Raw genomic sequence first — 21,532 nt, forward strand, 5'->3', positions numbered from 1 at the left:
AAAAAAAAAAAAAAAAAAAAACTAGAAGAAACCTTTAAAATAGACTGTCTGATTCTCTGCCATCAAATAAGTCAACACTGAAACTGTCTCATTTTCTTGTATTGCTCAATTTCCTTTTCGGTAGTGTATAAATTCTTAATCCAGAGGTCTGCAAATTATAACCCATGGTGTCTATCTGGCTTCTGCCCAATTTTTTCTTTTCTTTTTGTCAGAGTGTTACTCTGTTGCCCAGACTGAAGTGCAGTGGCACATTCACAGCCACCACAGCTGTGGCCTCCTGGGCTCAGGTGATCCTTTTGTCTCAGCCTTTCAAGTAACTGGGTCTACAGGCCCATGCTACCACGCCCTGCTAATTTTTTTGTTTTTTTGTATAGACAAGGTCTCACCATGTTCCCCTGGCTGGCCTTGAAACTGCGGGCTCAGGCAATCCTCTTGCCTGGGCCTCCCAAAGTGCTGGAATTACAGATGTGAGCCGCCATGCCTGGCCCAGTTCTCTTGTTATAACCAGATTGTGAGAAAGAATATGCCAACATGTAGAGAGGGTCAAATTATGAGTCCTTTATTTAGTGGGCAATCGAGAGCAGACTATTGTCCAAAGAGCTCTCGGCCCCAAACAGAGTTAGTAGGGTGTATATAAAGGCAGAAATTACATAAACTGTACAGTTTTATTTATATTTCTTGGCAAAACATTGGATTGTAAAGGGGTGTAGATGGCTACAAGATTTGCATAACTAGGGAGTTTCCAAGCACCAGGGGGAACAAGAATGTGGATGTGCAGTGTGACTACGGGAAGGTTACCTAAGGTGGTCATTTCTAGGTTAAAATCTGTTACAAAATGGAGCTACTATGCCAATCATGCTATTATGGGCCATTATAGGTTTTGCAGAGAGATAGTTCATTTCCCCCTTTTATTTGTTCATGAGTCAATGCACTGACTGTCATCAGTCAGAAGTATATTATTGTACTGCGGTCTCATATACATGAGTTTTACAGAACTGATTTGCTGTTTGACAAAACAAATAATCCAATTTATTATGCAGGGCCCAATAAGTAGACCGAGGAGAAGTACGAGGGGTCCAACAAGACTGGTAAAAAGAGTTGTTAGCCATAGATTCCAATCAAACAAGGAATGGAACCCGGATTTATTATTTTCTCTTTCTTTTTGTCGTTTGTCCAAACCTTCTCTGACCTTTTGGAGAGTATCTTTAATAACCCCTGATTTGTTGGCATAAAAGCAACAAGCTTCTCCAAGGGCTACACAGAGTCCTCCTTGGGATAGGAAAAGTAAGTCTAGGCCTCTACAATTTTGAAGGACAACTTCAGCCAGAGATTCTACCTGGTCATGGAGTTGGTCCATAGCAAACTGTAGATTTCCTAGGTCAGTATCAATTTCTTGGGCAAGTTTAGATAAACTCATTTCTCCATGAACTAGAGCGGCAGTGCCAATTGCAACCATTCCTGCTATATTTAGTCCAACTAAGGCAGGTACTGCCAAGGTAACAGTGCATTTTGAATGAGCAATTGGAAGACTAGGGAGATTGAGTAGAAGAGTTCCCTCAGGACTGCTACAAGCATAAACCTGAGGCAGCACATGAACAGTAATATATAAGGTAGGCTGATTAATCAACCTTTTGGTAGTAGCACATTTTGTAAGGCCTGTGGGACTGGCCAACCAGGTGTTTCCAGGGGCCACGTAGGCCATAGATTCAGTCATAGTTGCAGTGAGAGACAAGTTACAAATATCAGAGAATGGAGAAATTGTTAGATTGAAACCTGGAGTTACAAGACAGGAGGCTTTACCAGTTACATTTCCTAGAGTAATGTGAACCACTTCTGGAGTACAGTTAGTTCTCCACATGATAGGAGTTTCAACTCCTAGACCCACATAGTAAGGGGGTTTTGGCTTTAAGCAAAGCCAACAATATGAGGCTAACTGGGGTATAGCAGCATTAAGCAGATGGTGCATATTATTTAACATAGGAAAAAGACTTGGAGGTTGACGGGCCAGGTTTGGAAGCAGTCAAGGTGAACTTGGGAGCTGTTGAGGTGAACCTGGGGTAGTGAATCGGTCAGCAGAAGGTGGCAGCTGGTGGTAACTGAACAAGGGATCCTTCAGCTCTGCCAATGGCCCTATTGGTTTGGTCATGGTTTTATAGGCAAGTGTTCGCCACCAGATGGCGAATAAGGTACCGTGGTCATATCCGTTCACCTAGAGTCGTATACTCCAGGTATTTCCTGTTACTCCAGGGATAATGGAGAGGATCAGTAACCTTTATATATATAGGCCATTCCATGCCAGCAGTTGGCCAAAGGGTGATTTCAGAAGTGTCATTAAGTCCCCTATTGTATGTTGTGATGGTGATGCATTTCCATTCCGGGCAAAATAAATCATTTTCCCAGGCACATTTCTGGTCAGTGGGGTTACTGGGGCAGAGGTAAAAGTTTACATCCTGTATATAATGGGGGGCTGCCCACTATGTGCATGATTCAGTATGGTAAGCATTTTGTGCAGGTGCTATGTTAATTATTTCAGACAACCATCCAGTTACACCTTTCTTTCTTTCTTTCTTTCTTTCTTTCTTTCTTTCTTTCTTTCTTTCTCTCTCTCTCTCTCTCTCTCTCTCTCTCTCTCTCTCTCTCTCTCTCTCTCTCTCTCTTTCTTTCTTTCTTTCTGAGTTGGAGTCTCACTTTGTCACCCAGACTAGAGTGCAGTGGCACACTCTCGGCCACTGCAGCCTCGACCTGCTAGGCTCCAGTGATCCTTCCGCCTCAGCCTTCTAAGTAGCCGGAACTACAGGTGCGCACTACCACACCCAGATAATTTTTGATTTGTTGTAGAGATAAGGTCTCACCAAGTTGCCTGGGTGGGTCTCAAACCCATGGGCTCAGGCAATCCACTTGCCTCGGTCTCCCAATGTGCTGGGATTACAGGCTGAGCCACCAAGCCTGGCCTAGACATTCTTTTTCTATGTTTAATAGGTCAGGAAGGCTTACTTTAAATTAGTCCGGAAACGAACCATGGGTCCAGTTTTGGATAGCTAGAACCTTTCCTGATGTAAAAGAAGTTAGGGGAAAAGTAAAGTTATGGGGTGCCAGCCTAAGAGGGAGAGAACAAACCAAGAGGCAACACCAGAACATAGTGGGGTAGTAATACATTCTACACATTCTGTATTAAGAGATAGGGTAGCATTAATGGAAACTTTTTGCCACATTTAACCAGCAAATAGTCTATTTAGGCAGTTGAAGTCTCACATTTCAGCTGAGCATTGGCTGGTCAGCCTGTGGTGTGGTTAAAGTAGGATGGTGGACTCGGGTCCAAGTTACTGACTGGTGTCCCCTAAGTCAGGATCTGTCCATTCAAAAGCAAAGATGGATTGACTGACTGGAGACAGGGGAATAGAGAAAAAAAATCATCCTTTAAATCCAGCACAGTGTACACCTGATGCTGAGGGGGAAGCAAGCTGAGCAATGTGTACAGGTTAGGAGCAGTAGGATGAATATTTTCAACCCATTTTTAACTTCCCTTAAGTCCCGAACTAGATAATCAGAAGTTCCTGGCTTTTTAACTGCTAGGAACAAAGTGTTCCAGGCAGACTGACAAGGTGTCAGAATGTTAGCTGCTAAACGTCTTTTAATGTGAGGAGCAATTCCTTTGTGAGCCTGTAAACTCACGGAACATTGACAAATGCGAACAGAAGTGGCTGATACCAACAAGCTTACCACAACTGGAGGGTGATGCTTCGTCAATCCTGGTGGGTTGGTCTCCACCTAGACTGAAGGAAATTCCTACTGCAACTGTAGAAGCAAGCTTGATGAGACGTTCTCAGTGGCAGAAGTAGAAGTTAACAGATATATTCCTCAGAAGTGGAATAGCTAATAACATCTGATAGGCAGTGTCAGTAGGAACATACATTTTAGTTTCATCAGGTGAAAACACAATAGTTGCTCTTAGTTTTTGGAGCAAATCTTGGCCCATGAGAGGGTAATGGGCAGTCAGGGGCTATTAGAAATGAGAGGATAACCTGTTTTTGACCTAGATCAGCAGTCTGATAGGAGGTGAACTTGCAGTTTGTGATTGCGTCCGTTGCCCCTTGAACAGAAATCTGCTTTTTGGATATGGGTCCTAATGGTGATCTTAGGACCAACAGTTCCATCCCAGTGTCCACTAAAAGTTGGACTGAGTGACCCCCAATAGTGGTGGTTACCACGGGCACTTGGGAGCCTAGGTAAAAAGAGCCCTGGCCTCCTCAGTCCAAGTCATTTTCAGTTTCACCAGTAGGGGGTAGTGCCAGAACTGACTTGGGGTCCTCTGTCTTTGGGCAACGAGGGCAATCTTTTCTTTTTTTTTTTTTTAGAAACTTAAGTTTATTTTCCACAGACCTTATTTCCTTGTGGCTTAAGAGTCTGTGTTGCTTAAGAGCTTAGGACCACTCAGTGGTTGTCCCTACCCATTCAGTGGCCTGAGCAGTGGGAGCTGCAGACCAGTCTTCTGTGGCAGGCTGAGCACTCCAGTCTTCAGTAGGAAACTGCTGAATTGGCACAGAGGGCACCTACACACCTTCAGACCAGTCTGGAACTCAGGCTGAGTAGCAGTGAACTCAGGAGCCGGAACAGTCCATTCATCCTGAAATTCTTCTTTGGGCACAGCTTTTTCAGCAGCAGCCTGCTCTTCCTTTTCAATCTCTTCAGGATCTCTGTAGAAGTAGAGATCAGGCATAATCTCCCACAGTATTCATGGGAGATGGTGCCATGCATGTGCAGAACTTCCTGAGCCAGCATCCACCACATCAGATCCACTGAGTGAGCTCCCTTGTTGTTGCACAGGATGGCAATGTCCACAAAGCGCAGAGGAGAGTCTGTTACACAGAGCAATGGTGGGCAGGTTAACATAAGATGCCTCTGTGAGAGGCTGGTGGTCAGCCCTGGGATCAGTAACCACCATCAGACGGGGCTCCCGGAAGGCTGCCTGGATGTGGTTGGTGAAGATTCCAGGAGAGAAGCAGCCAGCAATAGGAGTAGCACCAGTGGCAGCAGCAAACTTCAGCACAGTCCGCTGGCCAGTATTGCTGGAAAATATGACACTGACATCAGCAGGGCTTTCAATGGCAACAATGGCAACAATGGCACGAGCTGCAAGCAGAAGCTTCTCTCAGGTCTTCATCAGATTTATAATGTAGATGCCATCACTCTTCCTTTTATATATGTACTGCTCTATTTGGAAGTCAAGGTTGGTGCCACCTAAGTGGGTGTCTGCTGCAAGGAATTTGAGGACATCTTCCTCCTTCATTTGCAGGATGTCAAGGGTTCCAGACATTGTGAGTTTCCCTTTAAGTCACAATGGGAATTGAGAACGATGCCATATGGACCCCTCTGTGGGTAGCGTGGAAAGGCCCTCCCCATCACATGACCAGGGCCTCAGCCCCGGGTACTCTGACCAAGGACCCTGTTGGATAAAGAAAATTCACAGGATTGTTTATTCCTGCTGTCTCCGAGACAGCTCATTGGAGGGCCTCAGGAACATACATCACTTGCTTTCTTCCGGGCTTCTGTGTCTGACTGCTTCAGAGCCAGGTGCTTGCCTTTTCTTGATCAAACAGAAAACGAAGCATGTCTCTTGGATTCTCCGCCTTCCAGGGCCTCAGGTAAATACAAGTGTCATCTCTGTGTGATTTTCTTTCTTTTAAATTTTTTTTTTTTAAAGGTGGGTACAATTCAGGGTTAGGTATACAAATGTTCATTATACAGTTACTCTTGTTGATGGGGTGTGCAACCCCCTCCCCTGGCAGTTTCCCACTATGGCTGATCCCTTTCTTATAGTTTTACAATAGTTGTTCAAGGTCCACTTATAAGTGAGAACATGTGATACTCAGTTCTTTGTTTCTACGATAGATCACTCAGTATTATAGCCTCTAAGTCCATTCAAGTTGCTGCAAAGTTCGCAAGTTTATCATTCTTTATGGCTGCATAATATTCCATTGTGTATATGTACTACATTTTTTTATCCAATGGGTGGCACAGTTGGTTCCATTTTTTTCCTATTGTGAATAATGCTGCAATAAACATTTGAGTGCAGGTATATTTTTCATAGTGATTTGAGTTCTTCTGAATATATTCCCAGTAGGGGGATTGTGGGGTCATATGGAAGGTCAATTTTTCGATCTTTTAGGAGTCGCCAAACTGTTTTCCACAGAGGTTGTACTAGTTAACACTCCCACCAACAGTGTAGAAATGTTCCCTTTCCCCCTCTGTGTGGTTTTCTAGGGGTGTGGGCTTGTGGGAATGCAGGACAGGTGGGGTGAAGTGACCCATTCCGTGCTCTGCCCTCCTTTTCATTGTAGACCCCCCAAAAAGAGAGCCACAAGGCCACCTATATTTGGGTTCCTCTGTGACCAGAAAATGAGGTGCGTTTGCCTGGTGAGAGGCACACGTAGACACTGCTGACTGCTGGGTGCTGAGCTCCATAGGAGGAGAGGGGCCCTGGGCCAGCAGAGCCTGGTGAGCCCCTTCTGCAGTGGGGAGAGGAGAGACCCAGGCAGCTCCTTCCTTTTGCCTCCCCTTTGCCGCAGCTGGTGGTCCAACAGCTGAAGGAGACATGACCTGGGTGAACTGAGTCCTGGGAACACAACCTGGAATGTAGATTTCACGGCACCATATGTTCCCAGCATTCCCTCAACATATCCGCTTCTGCTTCTGGAAAGCGACTTATTTGGACATTCCTTGGGAAAGCATCTGAAATGGCTCAGTTTCTTATCTGAATTCTAGTAAAAAGCAGGTCCCGGCCGGACTCAGTGGCTCAACCTGTAATCCCAGCACTTTGGGAGTCCAAAGCAAGTGAACTGCCTGAGCCCATGGTTTCGAGACCAGCCCAGGCAACTTGGCAAGACCCCATCTCTACAATAAACCAAAAATTAGCCAGGTATGGTAGCCTGCGCCTATAGTTCCAGCTACTTGGAAGCCTGAGGTGGAAGGATCGCCTGAACCCAGCACATTGAGACTGTGGTGGCCATAAGCATGCCACTGCCCTCCCGTCTGGGCGACAGAGTGAGCTTCCAGCTAAAAGAAAAAATTTTTTTTTCTTCCAAAGAGCTGACAGTCCCACAAGAGGATGTGGTAAAACCTCTTTCCACACCTCCCCAATTTAGGAAATCTTGTTTTTTCTTCCTTCCTTCCTTCTTTCCTTCCTTTCTGTCAGTTCTTGATTTCTAATTAGTAGAATCTCTTCCTAGCTAAAGTGTACAAGTACTTTTATAAATTACCCAATGCTTATTTATTTTTTTTTAGTCATTGTCTCATTCTGTCATTCAGTCTGGAGTGCATTGGCACAATCACGACTCCCCGCAGTCTCCAACTCCTGGGCTCTGGTGATCTTTCTGCCTCAGCCTCCCCTCTCAAGAAACTGGCACTACAGGTGCACACCACCATGTCTGCTAATTTTTTTGATTTTTTTTGTTTTTTGTAGAGATGGAGTTTTGCTATGTAGTCCAGGCTAGTCTCAAACTCCTGAGCCCAAGTAGTTCTCCTGCCTCAGCCTCCTAAAGTATTGGGATTACAGGTGTGAACCACTATGCCTGGCCTCCATTTTTCTTTTGGATAATTAATTTTCCATTAGTTATATCAGGTTTCCTTACGTATCCTAAATAATGATCCTTTATTATAAAATTTGCAGGTATTTTGTCATACTTGCTCTTTCTTTGTCCAGATTGCCTATTGTCTTCTAAATGAGTTATATGCTTATTTTGTCAAATCTATTAGTATTTTATTTGGGGATTTCTGAGATCGCTGACTTGCTGAGGGTCTTAAGTACTTCAAAATTTAAACATTTTCTCCTTATATTTTCTATTAATATATCAATACTTGTTTGCTTTATTTAGCTTTTTAGTTTATTTGGAATTTATTTTTCCAGATGGCAGAAAGACTGATGTTTACTTTTTCCCAAGTGGGCAGCCAACCCTTGTGCTTATAGAGTTTTGGGATCACTCATCTTTTCCACATTGGTTGAAAGGCTGCCTTTAGTCATATGCTGAATTTCTCTATTTACAAAGGTCTGGCTTGATTACTATAAAATGTTCTGTAAATATATTTAAGGTCATCACTCCTATTGTCCTGTTTCAAAAATTTTTTTTTTCTTTTTAGTTGGAGTCTCACTTTGTTGCCTAGGCTAGAGTGCAGTGGCACATCATGACCACCGTAGCCTCGACCAACTGGGCTTGGGTGATCCTCTTGCCTCAGCCTTTTGAGTAGCTGGAACTACAGGGTCACACCACCACACTCAACTTGCTTATTTATTTATTTACTGTAGAGATGAGGTCTCGCCAAGTTGCTGAGGCTGGTCTTGAACCCCTGGGCTCAGGCAATCCTCTCGCTTCCAGCTCCCAAAGTGCTGGGATTACAGGTGTGAGCCACTGCACCCAGCTAAAAAAATTTTTGCTATTCACAGAAGATTTTCTTTTCCGCACAAACTAGAATCAGTCTATAAATCTCTTAAAATTCTTCTTTGAATATAATTGGGTATATCATGGAATTTAGATATATATTTGAGGAATAATAATATTTTGCATCAAATTCCTTAATAGTCTTTCCATTTACTCTTAACTTCTTTTATATTCTCAGTTAAAATTTTAATATAAATCTTATATTTTTTGTTCAGTTAATTTTTAACGTTTTAATCGTTTTTTAAATTTTAAACAGCATTGCCCGCAATGATCTTTTCTAATAGGTCATTGCAGACATACAGAAAAACTATCAAGTTTTAACTGTATGTTTTCATCTGGCTTCTTCCTGAAAACTGCTTTTTGGGGCTAACAATTTTTTATAGTTGTATAATTTCTGAAAAAGTAAAAATTAACTCTGGCCAAGAAGATATAAATAGGTCTGAACATTTGTCAAGCTGGGATAAGAGACACAGATACAGCCAGCTGCAAATTTAGTAGGAGGTGGGTAACATTTCTCCCGTGGGCAAGCCATAGCTATAAAATGTTAGAACAACCTCCTTTTTGGTGACTATTGCTTGCTTGCTTTCTCTTTTTCCTTTCCTTTTATTTTCCTTTCCTTCCTTCCTTCCTTCCTTCCTTCCTTCCTTCCTTCCTTCCTTCTCTTCCTTCTCTTCCTTCTTTATTTCCCTTTCTTTTCTTCCTTTTTTTCCCCTTCTTTCCTCCCTCTCTTCCTCCCTTCCTCCTTCCTTTCAATTCCTTCTTTCTTGTGTGTCAGGGTCTCACTCTGCCACCCAGACTGGAGTGTAGAATATGATCACAGTTGACTACAGCCTCAACCTCATGGGATCAGACAATCCTCCTGCCTCAGTCTCCCAAGTGGCTTGGACTACAGGCATACCACCATGCCCTGCTGAAATCTTTTTTTTTATTTTTAATGCAGGCATTTACAGCTATAAATTTTCTTCTGAGCATTATTTTTGTGGCATCTAATAAGTTTTTGGTATGTCGTGTTTTCCATTTATCTCAAAGCATTTATTTTTTGTTTGTTTGTTTTGTAGGTTTTTTGTTTTTGTTTTTGTTTTGAGTTGGAGTCTTACTCTGTTGCCCAGGCTGGAGTGCAGTGGCATCCTACAGCCACCATAGCCTTAATCTGCTGGGCTCAGGTGATCCTTCTGCCTCAGCCCTCCCAGTAACTGGAACTACAGGCAGGTGCTACCATACCCGGCTAACTTTTTGATTTATTGTAGAGACAGGGTCTTGCCACTTTGCCCAGGCTGGTTTTGAACCCCTGGGCTCAGGCAATCCTCTCACCTCCGCCTCCCAGAGTGCTGAGATTACAGGCTTAAGCCACTGTGCCTAGATATTGATTTTTTTTATTGAAGAATCGTTGGTTTGCTTTTAATCTAAATTAATTCTGATCTTTATGATTTTTAAGTGGAATCAACTAGAAGGCAAGGGTATAAAATAATTGTCCACTTCTAATGCAAGCTCAAATTTTAGATCCCTTTTCCTTATTTTAGTAAAACAGGCTCTTTGTTGTTTATAGGCTTATTTATGGGTTGCACAAATTACCTGTACCTCCATGGTTTTATAATTCCTGCATTTCTCTGTTGAATCTTAGCTGTCATAATCAGACCGAAAACAAAATTTTTTTTCTTGCATCATTAACACAAACCTTAGCTACAGATCCTAACTGCTGCAGTCAACACATTTTCTAATTTCCCTTGTAGTTTCTTATATTATCCATTGTTTGTTTATTATCCATTGTTTATGAGTTTGTTTATTCAATTTCCACATATTAGTGAAATTTCCAGTTTTCCTTCTGTAGTTGATTTCTGCTTTCATTTCACTGTGGCCAGAGAACATGCTTTGTATAATTTTAGCATTTTCTATATTTACTGTGAATTATTTTGTGATCTGATACATTTTGGAGAGTATTCTGTGTGCACCTGAGAAGCATGTGTATTGTTGTTGGGTGGCATGTTCTAGGTATGCCTGTCAAGTCTAGTTGGTTTAGGTGATGCTGAAGCCCTCTAATTCCTTATCAATCTTCTGTTTAGTTGCTCTATAGCTCAATCCATTTTTGGATTACGGAGCTATAAATAATAGCTCTTTCTAGTTCTCAATAATCCATTATTGAAAGTGGGATATCAAAGTCTTCAGCTATTATTGTAAAACTGCCGATTTCTCCCTCTAGTTCTGTCTGTTTTTGCTGCAGACACTATGGGGCTCTACTGTTAGGTGTGTATAAGTTTATAATTGTTATATCTTCTTGATAGATTAACCTTTTCATCAACTTATAATGGTATTCTTTGTCTCTTGTCACAACGTCTCCCTTAAGTACCTTTTGTCCAACATTAGTGTAGTCACCTCAGCTCCATTTTGTTTATGCTTTGCAGGGAATATCTTTTCCCATCCATTCATTTTCAACATGTTTGTGGCTTTGAATCTAAAGTGAGTATCTTGTAGATAGCACATAGTCAGATCATATTTTTTTAACTTTTTCTGCTGACATCTTCCTTTTAATTAAAAACCTTAATCAATTTACATTTAAAGTAATTACTAATAAGGAAGGATTTACTTCTGTCATGTTCGTATTTGTTTTCTCTATGGCTGACATATTCTTCATTTCTCAATTCCTCCACTCCTGACTTTTGTGTGTTTAACTGATTTTTTCAAGAATATCATTTTGATTCTTTCTTTCTTTTTCTTTCTTTCTTTCTTTCTTTCTTTCTTTCTTTCTTTCTTTCTTTCTTTCTTTCTTTCTTTCTTTTCTTTTCTTTCTTTCTTTCTTTCGTTTCTTTTCTTTTTTTAAGTTGGACTCTCATTCTGTCATCCAGGCTGGAGTGCAGTGGCACACTCATGGGCACTGCAGCCTTGACCTGCTGAGCTCAGGTGATCCTTCAGCCTCAGCCTTCCAAGTACCTGGAACTACAGGCACATACCACCATGCCCAGTTAAGTTTCTGATTTATTGTAGAGAAGAGATCTCAACATGTTGCCCAGGCTAGTTTCCAACTCGTGGGCTCAGGTAATCCTCTTGCCTCTGTCTCCCAAAGTGCTGGAGTTATAGGCATGAGCCACTGCACCTGATTGATTCTTTCTCATTTCTTTTTCTGTCAATCTAGTTATTTTCTTCATTGTTACCCTGTGAATTACAAATCTTATCTAAATCTATAACTTTAAATTATTAACAACTTAATTTCAATAGGATATAAAAATTCTGTCCCTCTTCAGCTATATCCCCCTTAAGTTGTTATTGTCACAAATTACATCTTTATATCTTGCATGCCAGGTAACATAGATTTGTAATTAGTCTTTTAGATGTTATATGTCACATAAATCATTTTGCCTTTTAAGTCATATGTGAAAAAAAGAGGAATTATAAGCCAAAAATACAACAGCAATTTATACTTACTTATGGAGCTACCTTTACTGACATTATTTATTTATTTGTATGGCTTCAAGTTGCTGCCTAGTATCCTTTCACTTCAGCTTTTAGCACTTCTTATAGGGCAGGTCTATTAGTGAGGTACTTCCTCACTGGTGTTTATCTGAAGAATGTATTTATTTCTCCTTTAGTTTTGCCAAGTGTAGAATTCTTGTTTGATAGATTTTTTTTTCTTTCCGCACCTTAAGTTTATCATTCTACTGCCTCCCTGGCATCCATGGTGTCTGAAGAGGAATCAACTTATAATCAAATTGAGGATCTCTTGTATGTAATGTGTCTCTTCTCTCTTGTTGCTTTCAAGATTCTTTGTGACTTTCGACATTTTGACTATGATACATCTCAGCGTGGCTCTCCTTGCAGTTACCCTTCTTAGTGTTCACTTAGCTTCCTGGATGTGTAGATTTATGTCTTTCATCAAACTGGTAGGTTTTAACAATTATTTCTTCAAATATTTTTTCTGTATCTTTCTTTCTTCTTCTGGGACTTCCAATATATGTTGTTGGTATGTTTGATGGTGTCCCATAGTTCTCTGAGGCTCTGTTCCTTTTTGCTTTTGTTAAAACAGTTTTACAGAAATATCACTGACATATAAAAATTATGTATATTTAAAGTGTACAATTTGATGTTTTGATATATGTGTATGTTGTGAAATGATCTCCACAACCACACTAATGAATATATCCAATACCTCTACATAATTACCATTGTATATGTAATGAGATTTAATTTAAGATCTATCCTTTTAGCAAATCATAAGTATATAATACAGTATTATTAACTGTCATCCCTGGGCTGTATATTGGGTCTTCATAAATTATTCATTTTTGTTCATTTTTCTACATTCCTCTTTCAGTTTCATAGAGTAGATAATCTCAATTGACTTACCTTCAAGTTTGCTGATTCATTCTTCTGCTGTCGAAGGCTTCTAGTTAACTTTTTTCCAGTAATTGTACATTTTACCTCGAGAATTCCTATTAGGTTTCTTCTTATAACTTCTGTGTCTTTTTTGATATTCTCTATTTGGTGACACACAATTCTCCTGGGTTCCTTTAGTTCTTTGTCCATGGTTTTCATGTAGTTTTTTGAGTATATGTTAAAACAGTTTACTTAAAATCAGCCTAGTAAGTCCAAGGTCTGGGCTTCCTCAGAGACAGTTTCTATACATTTCTTATTTTCCTGTGAATGGGTTATAATTTCTTGTTTCTTTCCATGCCTCACATCCTTTTTTTGAAAACTGGACATTTTGAATAATATAATATGACAGCTCTGGGAATCAGATCCCCCCACCCCTCCAGGGTTTGTTGCTGCTTGTTGCAATTTGTTGTTGTTTACTGGCTTTTCTAAACCATATAGGTAAAGGCTGTTCTCCTTATGTGTAGACAGTGAAGACTTTGTTCTGTTAATGTTGTAGTCAGGTTGTGATTTGACAGAGATTCCCTTAAACACCTAGAGCCAAAAATATAAAATATTCTCCCAATCTTGGCAGGTTGGCTCTGCATTGTCCACTCCTTCAGTGCTTAGCCAGGCTGTTTAAATTCTGGCTTGGCCTTCACTTCCTCCTTGTGTTGGGCCTAAAAGTTAGCTAGATATTAAAGATTAGGGTCTTCTCAGGCCTTTTCTGAGCATATGTCCTGCCTTGTGCATATATGAGGGAGAACCCAAATAACCAGAATTAACTTTTTGGAGGGCAGGCTCCTTGTGGTACAGGCTTCTCCTGCTAGGTAAGTGTTCTAGGAACCCACTGGCCTTAGTGTACCAGCTCGTGTTGCTGCAAGAGGCTGTGTTCAGCTTCAGTGAAAAAAAAATCTTTTGGAAATTCAATGCATTGGCATCATGATGGGTGATTTATGAGCACATCTGCCCATACTGTGCTGAATATCCAGCAGTTTTTGACAAAAATGGCATGACCCCTGCCCCACCCTTCTCTATCCAGTTGATCTCACCCTGAGTTTTATATATATAAAAATTTTTTTTTTAAATCCCTGATGAAAAAGTTCTCAGAGAAAACATTTTGCCAATGTGGAAGAGGTGAAACAAAAAATGGCAGAAACACTAAAAGACATCCAAATTGACAAGTTCAAAAACTGTTCTGAGCAGTGGAAAAAGAATCTCAGTACCTGCATTGCATCAAATGGAGAGAACTTTGAGGGGACTAAAGTCTAAACATGTAAGAATAAATACACGATTTTTATAAATAAATTCTGGATTTTTTGTGGTCCCCCCTCATATGTGGCTCTCTTGATTTCCTGGTATATGCAGAAACTTTTTAAAGCCATCATTTCTCCAGGTATCTCCTTTCCTAATCTCTTCCTTCCCAGGCTTTTCTGATTTTGTACTGCTTACCCCACTGATCAGCCCATCTTGGGTGACTGAGGCTAGTCAATTTGGCTTGGGGAAATTCTGAGTCAGGAAAACAAAGGCAAGCCTTTGAGTCAGTCCTTCAGAGAGCTCAGACACAATGATTCCTTAGGAATATTGTCCATATTGCTCACTGTGACACCAGCAATAAGCACCTGGAATGTGGGTTACTGTCATCACAGCTGCTGCTGAGCTGGTGATGGGAGATGGCAAGCAGGTAATAATGTCACAGTACTCTTACCAAAATTCAGCATGTCTTTCTTCAGTAAGCATTCCTCTAATTGTTATTATTGTTGCTTTAATAGATTCTGAAGTTTCAAAAAATTTTGATTTTGAGTTTTTGCCAGATTATTCATTGCTTCTGTAGAGGAACAGAGTTTTAGAGTTCCCTACTCTGCCATTTTCAGTGACATTATGTTATAGCTGCACCACAATTAAGGAGTTGCCAACACACTGAGAGTCAAATTTTGAGTCCTTTAATGTTGGCGGTCAAGAGAAGGCTCATGCCAGAAAGAACTCTCAACCCCAAATGAAGCAAGCAAGGGATTTATATAGCAAAAACCATAAGGTTATAGAGTTTGGTTCTGAGTAGGAAACAAAGGAGACTTTTAAAAGTACAGGTTGTTAAACTTAAGGGGGAAGTGTAACTTAACTGCAGGGGAGCAGTGTAAATTACATAGCATGACAGAACTGTTTCAGGAAGGTTATAGTCCTCTATGGGAGGGAATGGAAAAGCTATAAATCATGGGACATGATTTATGGGCTACTGGAAAGGTTAGGGCAATCACACGGAAGAGAGGTGGGGGGGGAACTGGAAGATCAAATGGAAGCACTACTACAAAATGGAGTTACTTTGGTTAGGTCAGTAACAGCAGTTTCATTCCCTCCTTTTAGTTGTTCATGAGTCAAATCATTGACTCATCTATTTTGGGCAGAGGGTATAATGGGCCCTCATATACATGAGTTTTATAGGTGCAATTTGTTGTTTGATGAACTGGACTATCCAATTTAATATATAGGGCCCAATGAATAGACCAAGAAGGAGGAGGGAGTTGGTAAAACAGCATGAAGTTGGAGTGGATGGCAGCCTGGACCTGTTGGAGAGACTGGAGATACTTTAACAGAGACTAATTTGTAATATTTTTAATAATAGAGTCTTTTAACTGGGGTAGTAAGGGAAGGGGTCTTTTCAATATGATTTTATATGGGGTGAACTCCAATAAGGAGTGTATGGGACTTGGAAGAGGGCCAAGGGTAAAAGGTTTATTCATTTTTTACTGGTCTCTATTATTAATTTGGTTAAATTTGTTTTTAAGTTTTGGTTCATGTGTCTTACCTGACAAGAGCTTGTGATCAGTAGGGCAATGTCACTTACAGTTTATATTTAGTGTTTTGTTAACCATTTGAGCTAGGGACGAGGTAAAGCCAGGACCATTATCAGAGTTATATGATTTTAACATGAATGACCAGGACCAAAAGGCTGGCACCTGTGTTAAATTTAAGAAATTAATTTGAATTTTAGCACCCTAATATTTACCTGGGGGTTGTTGGGGTGATGGTGAGCCAGTGTCGAGCAGTTTAGCAGATGTGTAGGCCTTCATAAGTGGCCACTGTTTGTGAGTCAAGTGTTTTCTTTTTTCTTCAGAAGAGAATGTACCTGTTTTCCAATGGCTTTCTGGCCTGTACAGTGGACAAGTTCTAGGAGGTTAAGGCCCTTTTAGGGCAACTATGTTTTTAGTGTCCCCATATATTGTACCCATAAGCAATGGACACCATTTCCTTAGCACGTTTGTTCTTATCAGGTGTCTGATGGGCAGTTGGAGTTTTGTCACTAAGAGTGACTGTCAATTGGGGTGTCTCTTTGACCCTCTGGTTCTGTTGTCTTCTATGTTGACACTGGTTTGTTTTTTTTTTTTAATGTTTTGGTTGGAAATAAAAACCTTCAAAGCATATTTTTTAATAGGTTATATACATGAAACTTTTTTTTGTTTGTGACAGTCTGATGTAAAGCCCTTTAGAGTGAACAGACCACATGGATGTGTAGAGATCTGTTCCTACTTATTTATAATTATGAACAGGCAAAGTTGTTAAAAAACCCTTATGAATTACTAAATTGTAGTCTTAGTGTAAGGTGTGTACATTTAGGTGAGAGTAATCGTTTTTATCCTTATTGTATTCACACAGAGTACCCAGTATTTTATTTATTTGACAGGAGAAGTAACTTAGTAAAAGTGACTTAACCAGGTGGGAATGGCCAGTTTTCAAACCTTATTACATAACGTAGGGTGTTTAGTTTTTAAAGTTTTACCTGCCTTATAAGAAGGTGTTAGTTAGGCACAACAGGGGATTTAACCTTTTGTTTATAAAATACAACTTTAGTGAACCTGATATAACAAACAGTGGTATTATTTAGCACTAATGTGTTAACACATGGCAAATTGGAAGTAAAATTTTACTAGAGTACTTGTAAGCTTGGTTTGAAAAGCAGATTAAAATTACAATCGACCTTTTTGTAGTTAGTTAACAGGATTAATTTACATGACTCTTTACCTTTGTCTGGGAAGAGGGTTGATGTAGTTCCAGCTTAGATATAACTTGAAAGAGATTTATTATAAGCAAACAACAAACAAGAACGTTAATTTTTTTTTGCACCAGCCACCCTCTGAGGAGAGACCTGTTAAGCCATGTGGAAACCTGAATGGGCTTTCCAAGTACATGTGGGGGTGGTGACTTGTGGTAGCTAGTAGAGCTGTTGTCAGGGGTTATCAAGCAGCAGCAGGAAGGGGGGCAAAAAATCTGGAGACTGGGGTTAGGTGTTGTGGCCTTAGGTGCTGTCCCCTTTTCCAAAGGTAAAAGAGAAGAGAGGCATCACAGTCACAGATGCCAGTCCCTCTTCCATAGGTAGAGGTGGAGGGCAAGAAGGAAGAGAAGGAAGGGAAAGTGACAGAGAGTGGAGTGGAAAAAGTAGATGACAAGAGAGACAGGAGAAGTTAAACCAGCTGAATTAACATTTGAGTTGTTAGAGGGAAAGCAGGAATTGGAGTTGTAAAAGGAATAGGAGAGTATGAAGGAGGTGAAAAATTTTTTGAGGGGGGGTGACTAAGTCAGCAGGATCAGTATTCTCTGATCAGCCTATGGGCAATGAGGTCTGGGGAGCCAACACAAAAATATGGCAAGCGGAACAAATATCTGGGTGGCAATCTAACTCATAAAAGACTTGAATATATGGCATCTCAAGGTATTTGTCATGTTTTTAAAAGTACAAATCAAGCTGCAGAAGGGTGTTAGGAGCTAGGAAGCCACTCTCTGGTCAGGTTTCACCATCCCCCAACTTATAGTTTCCCATGGTTCCTGTAAAACGAGACAGGGATACAACTGGGATGGGCTCTTGGTTTCATGGATTTGTTTCTCGGCTTAACCCATCCAGATCCCCTGCCAGGCATCCCCAACAGGTTCAAAGGAATCAACACAAAGGATGTGAGTCACGAGAGAGAGAGCATCTTCTCATCCTGTGCCCAGGGAATGAAACTCATGGAATGCTGTTTCACCATGTCTTGGAAGGCCTGTACCAGAACTTCTGGCAATTGGGTCCCAGACCCTTGTTAGGTATCTCCCAAGACAAGACCAGGAAAAGTCCAAGAGACCCAGAAACTCATCCAAACAGCAAAGCCAGGGAGTCCAAGAACATACATTTATGCATGTGAGTGTATGGATGATAAATGAGAGATAACACACCAGAGATGCAGAAAGGCATACCATGTAGCTGTTGGAGTTTTAAGGTCCTTCGTGGATTCACTTTGTCAACCAGAAAAGAAAAGAGCAAAGAAACCAAGCACTTTATCTTCCACCTGTATGGGTGCTGGTGGTCCGAACTTTCCTTTGGGGATCTTTTAGTAGCCCTAGGCAGAGACCATCAGTTGTCCTCTGAGATCCAGTCTGGTCCATGGGGAAACTCAGAAATTTTGGCTAGAAGAAAGTAAAGAGTTAACTTTAGTTCCTCACCCTGTTGGGCCACAGTGGTCTGGTGTCTTTTCCTGGGACCTTCCAGCACACTGAAGTGTAGCCTCACCCAGAACTTTCAATTGCCACCAGGTTCCAACACAGTCCACAGAGGGTCACCAGTGAGGAAAAAGGAAGGAAAAGAGAGAGAGATATAAATCTTGGTGGAAATGAGTGGCGATGGCGAGGGCGCGCAACACCACTGGAGCCAGCATGCCGGAAATATTCACTGTCTCCCAGAGATTTGAGTAATGTAAAGAACTGTAACACACAAAGAGGTAAAAGAAGAAAAGATTTGTTTAAGAAAGGTTCACTTCCTACAGAGAGGAAGTGGGCCTAGATGAGTGTGGCACCATAGCCCCTGCCCCAAGCCCGGGCTTAAATCTTTTCTCCTGGAGATGTTGCAATCAGGTAGATGTGACTGCTGTGACTTACTTCTTGGCCACCTGTGAATGTCTTGGAGACCCTGCGACACAGAGACCCATTAGTGTCTGTCCATATTATCACAGTACCAAGAGAAGGGCATGACAAGGATTTTAGTGTTCTTGTATATTCCTGAACAACATTTCTTAGAGCTAATGGAGGGTGCACTTCCCCTTATCTTCTGTGTATTCCCAGTGGGCAGCCCTGTGATCTGCATAACTTTTGTAATCACAAGTTTTGTGATTTGTATAAATTTTACCCAATGTGTGAAGTCTTAGGGCTTGTAAACGCCCTTTATTTTAGGCAAGCTTGATTGTTGCTTCTGACAAAAACCATGAGATATCTCCAATATCTGGCACCAGGAAGTCTGCATTTCTGAAAAGACATAGTTGGCAAAGTTAATTTTTACCTGGAGACTTCCGGCAAGATGGCGATGGGGCAGCATGGTCTGTGAGAACCTCTGCGAAAGAGAACACTCATAAAGACCCTAGATCTCTCCCAAGGGCTGCAGCTCCCATCTTCTGCAGCCTGCTCTTCACAGGGAGCTCAGCTGCCACCATCACCCGCCATTGCTACTCAGATATCACGGCAGTCTGGGCTGCTCCTGCAGTCGCGGGTGCCGCCACTGCGGTCATTTCCAGCTCTTGCCCAAAGCGACCCACGACTTCAAGAGACCCAGAAACTCATCCAAGTAGGATCTTCTGAGATCGCCACTGCCCGGCTGCTGCTGCCACTGCCACACCACACCCCTAGACTGGAGATAGGCCTGTGGAACTCCCCCCATGTACGGGGAAGTTGCCACAGCAGGTCACGGATCGGTAACCAGCTCACTCTCCTCTGGACTGCAACCATGAGATAGCACCACCTGCTGGGGGTCCAAGGTGACAACATCAAAATGGGAATGGCAGAGGCTCATCCCTCTTGTTAAATAGAAAAAGCCAGATCTCATTAATAGACTGGGCAGGGCCCATATCTGAACTGTTCTGCACAGCAGGCCAGGGGCAACTGACCCTAACTGTGAACAATTCTACCAGCCTGCAAGGACAGCTAGAAATCAGAGCTGAAAGGACATTGGACTTAAAGGAAAAGTCTCAAAGTGTGCTTGGTTGGTTCTGTTAGTCTACTGACTTTAATCTATCCCTTTTCCCTTTTTTATTTTTTTCCTTTTTTTCTTTTTCCATTTTTCTTATTTCTCTGTAAACCCCATCTTTGTATAAAGGAATAGCACACCAATAAGGAGGTTGGTCAGAGTGTACGTCAGCATCATTGTATATTTTAGCTTTTTATATGGTTGTTGGTTAGTTTTCAGTCATGGTTATTGTTTTTCTTCACATTTGTTTCAGTCTTTGTGTCTCTTTTCACTTATCAGTTGGTACACTCATCTGTTTTCCCTCTCACTCCTTTCTCTCTCCACCCCCTCCTCCCCCCACTGCCTGCTCCATTCTCTTCCCTCTGTTAACCTCATTTTGTTTTCAGGGAGTAAACCTACAATCCCACTGCATGGACAGACTCCAAGGGAGTGGGAAGTGGGTTTCAGACTATCCATACACCTGTTGGCAGATACCGGATTCTGCAGAGAGATTTTGAATCACAGCTCCCCGCTTCATTATATCCCAAAACTACAAAAAGGACTGCCCTCAATCTACAGTCCAACTCCAGAACTGAACAAAGCAAGAGGAAATACATTAGGAAGAATAGGAGACTGAACAAACAGAAGTAAAAGAAACCCCTCCACCACTGAATAACAGAATTAAAGAAGACGGAGAAGTGGAGGGAAGGGAAAAGTAGGGAGGAAAAATCTGCACAAATGAATAAAAACCAAAAGAAGTATATAGGGCTCACTCAGACCCCTGGGATGTCAGACACTGAGAAAACAAACTTCAGAACACAAACAATGAAGAGCCCCTAGAATGACTTGTCACAAACCCAGACATCAAAGCATTAATAGAGAGAATTAAAAAAAATTGAGGAGAGACAAGAGGAAAATAGGAAGGAGCTGATGACAGAAATAACAGCAGTAAAGAATACTGTGATTGAAATAAATAACAAACTAATAAGCATGAAAAAGCAGAATTAACCAAGCAGAAGAAAGAACTTGAAGACCAAAATACAGAACTGATCCAAACTGTCATAAACATAGAAAAGAAGCTTAAAAAGTCAGAACAAAACTTACAGGAGATGAATGATTACTTCAAGAGACCCAATCTAAGAGTAATTGGCCTTCCTGAGGCAGAGAGAGAGTCACAGGTCACACTGGGACAAACATTTCATGAAATCATTCAAGAAAACTTCCCTTATCTCATCAGTGATGCAAAAATTCAAGCACAGGAGATTCAGAGAACCCCTGAAAGACAACAAATGAGAAGACCAACTCCCAGACACATAATTTGCCTAAACAAAGTAGCTATAAAAGAAAAAAATCCTAAATGCAGCAAAAGAAAAAGGCCAGACTACCTACCAGGGAAGATCAATTAGAATAGCAGCAGATTTATCTACAGCAACCCTCCAGGCTAGGAGAGCCTGGAGCACTATCTTCAAAGTTCTAAAAGATAAACAATTTCAACCAAGAATAACCTACCCAGCCAAGCTAAGCTTCAGTAGTGAGAGAGTATTGAAATCTTTTCCAGATATCCAATCCCTAAAACCTACACTGCCACCAGACCACCTCTACAAGAAGCACTTAAGAAAGTACTGAACAGAGAAGAAAAGGAAAAAAGAACAACAACATTCTTCACAAGAGTGCAGGCAAAAGATTGAAAACACACACAAACCAACTCTAAAACCAAAAGAAAGACAACAAACAAAGAGGAACAACAACTCTGTAAGAACCTTATGACAGGGATCAACTCTTGCATTTCAATAATTAGCCT

General features: G+C 41.2%; 1 pseudogene; it reads right to left on the minus strand.

The window, feature by feature from the left end:
• Window positions 1-4,421: 4,421 nt before the first annotated feature.
• Window positions 4,422-5,314, minus strand: LOC103262156 (annotated as a pseudogene).
• Between the last annotated feature and the right edge of the window lie 16,218 nt (window positions 5,315-21,532).

The sequence above is a fragment of the Carlito syrichta genome, unplaced genomic scaffold (assembly GCF_000164805.1).
Source record: "Carlito syrichta isolate Samal-C Ts95f unplaced genomic scaffold, Tarsius_syrichta-2.0.1 Scaffold304359, whole genome shotgun sequence".
NCBI classification, from domain to species: domain Eukaryota; kingdom Metazoa; phylum Chordata; class Mammalia; order Primates; family Tarsiidae; genus Carlito; species Carlito syrichta.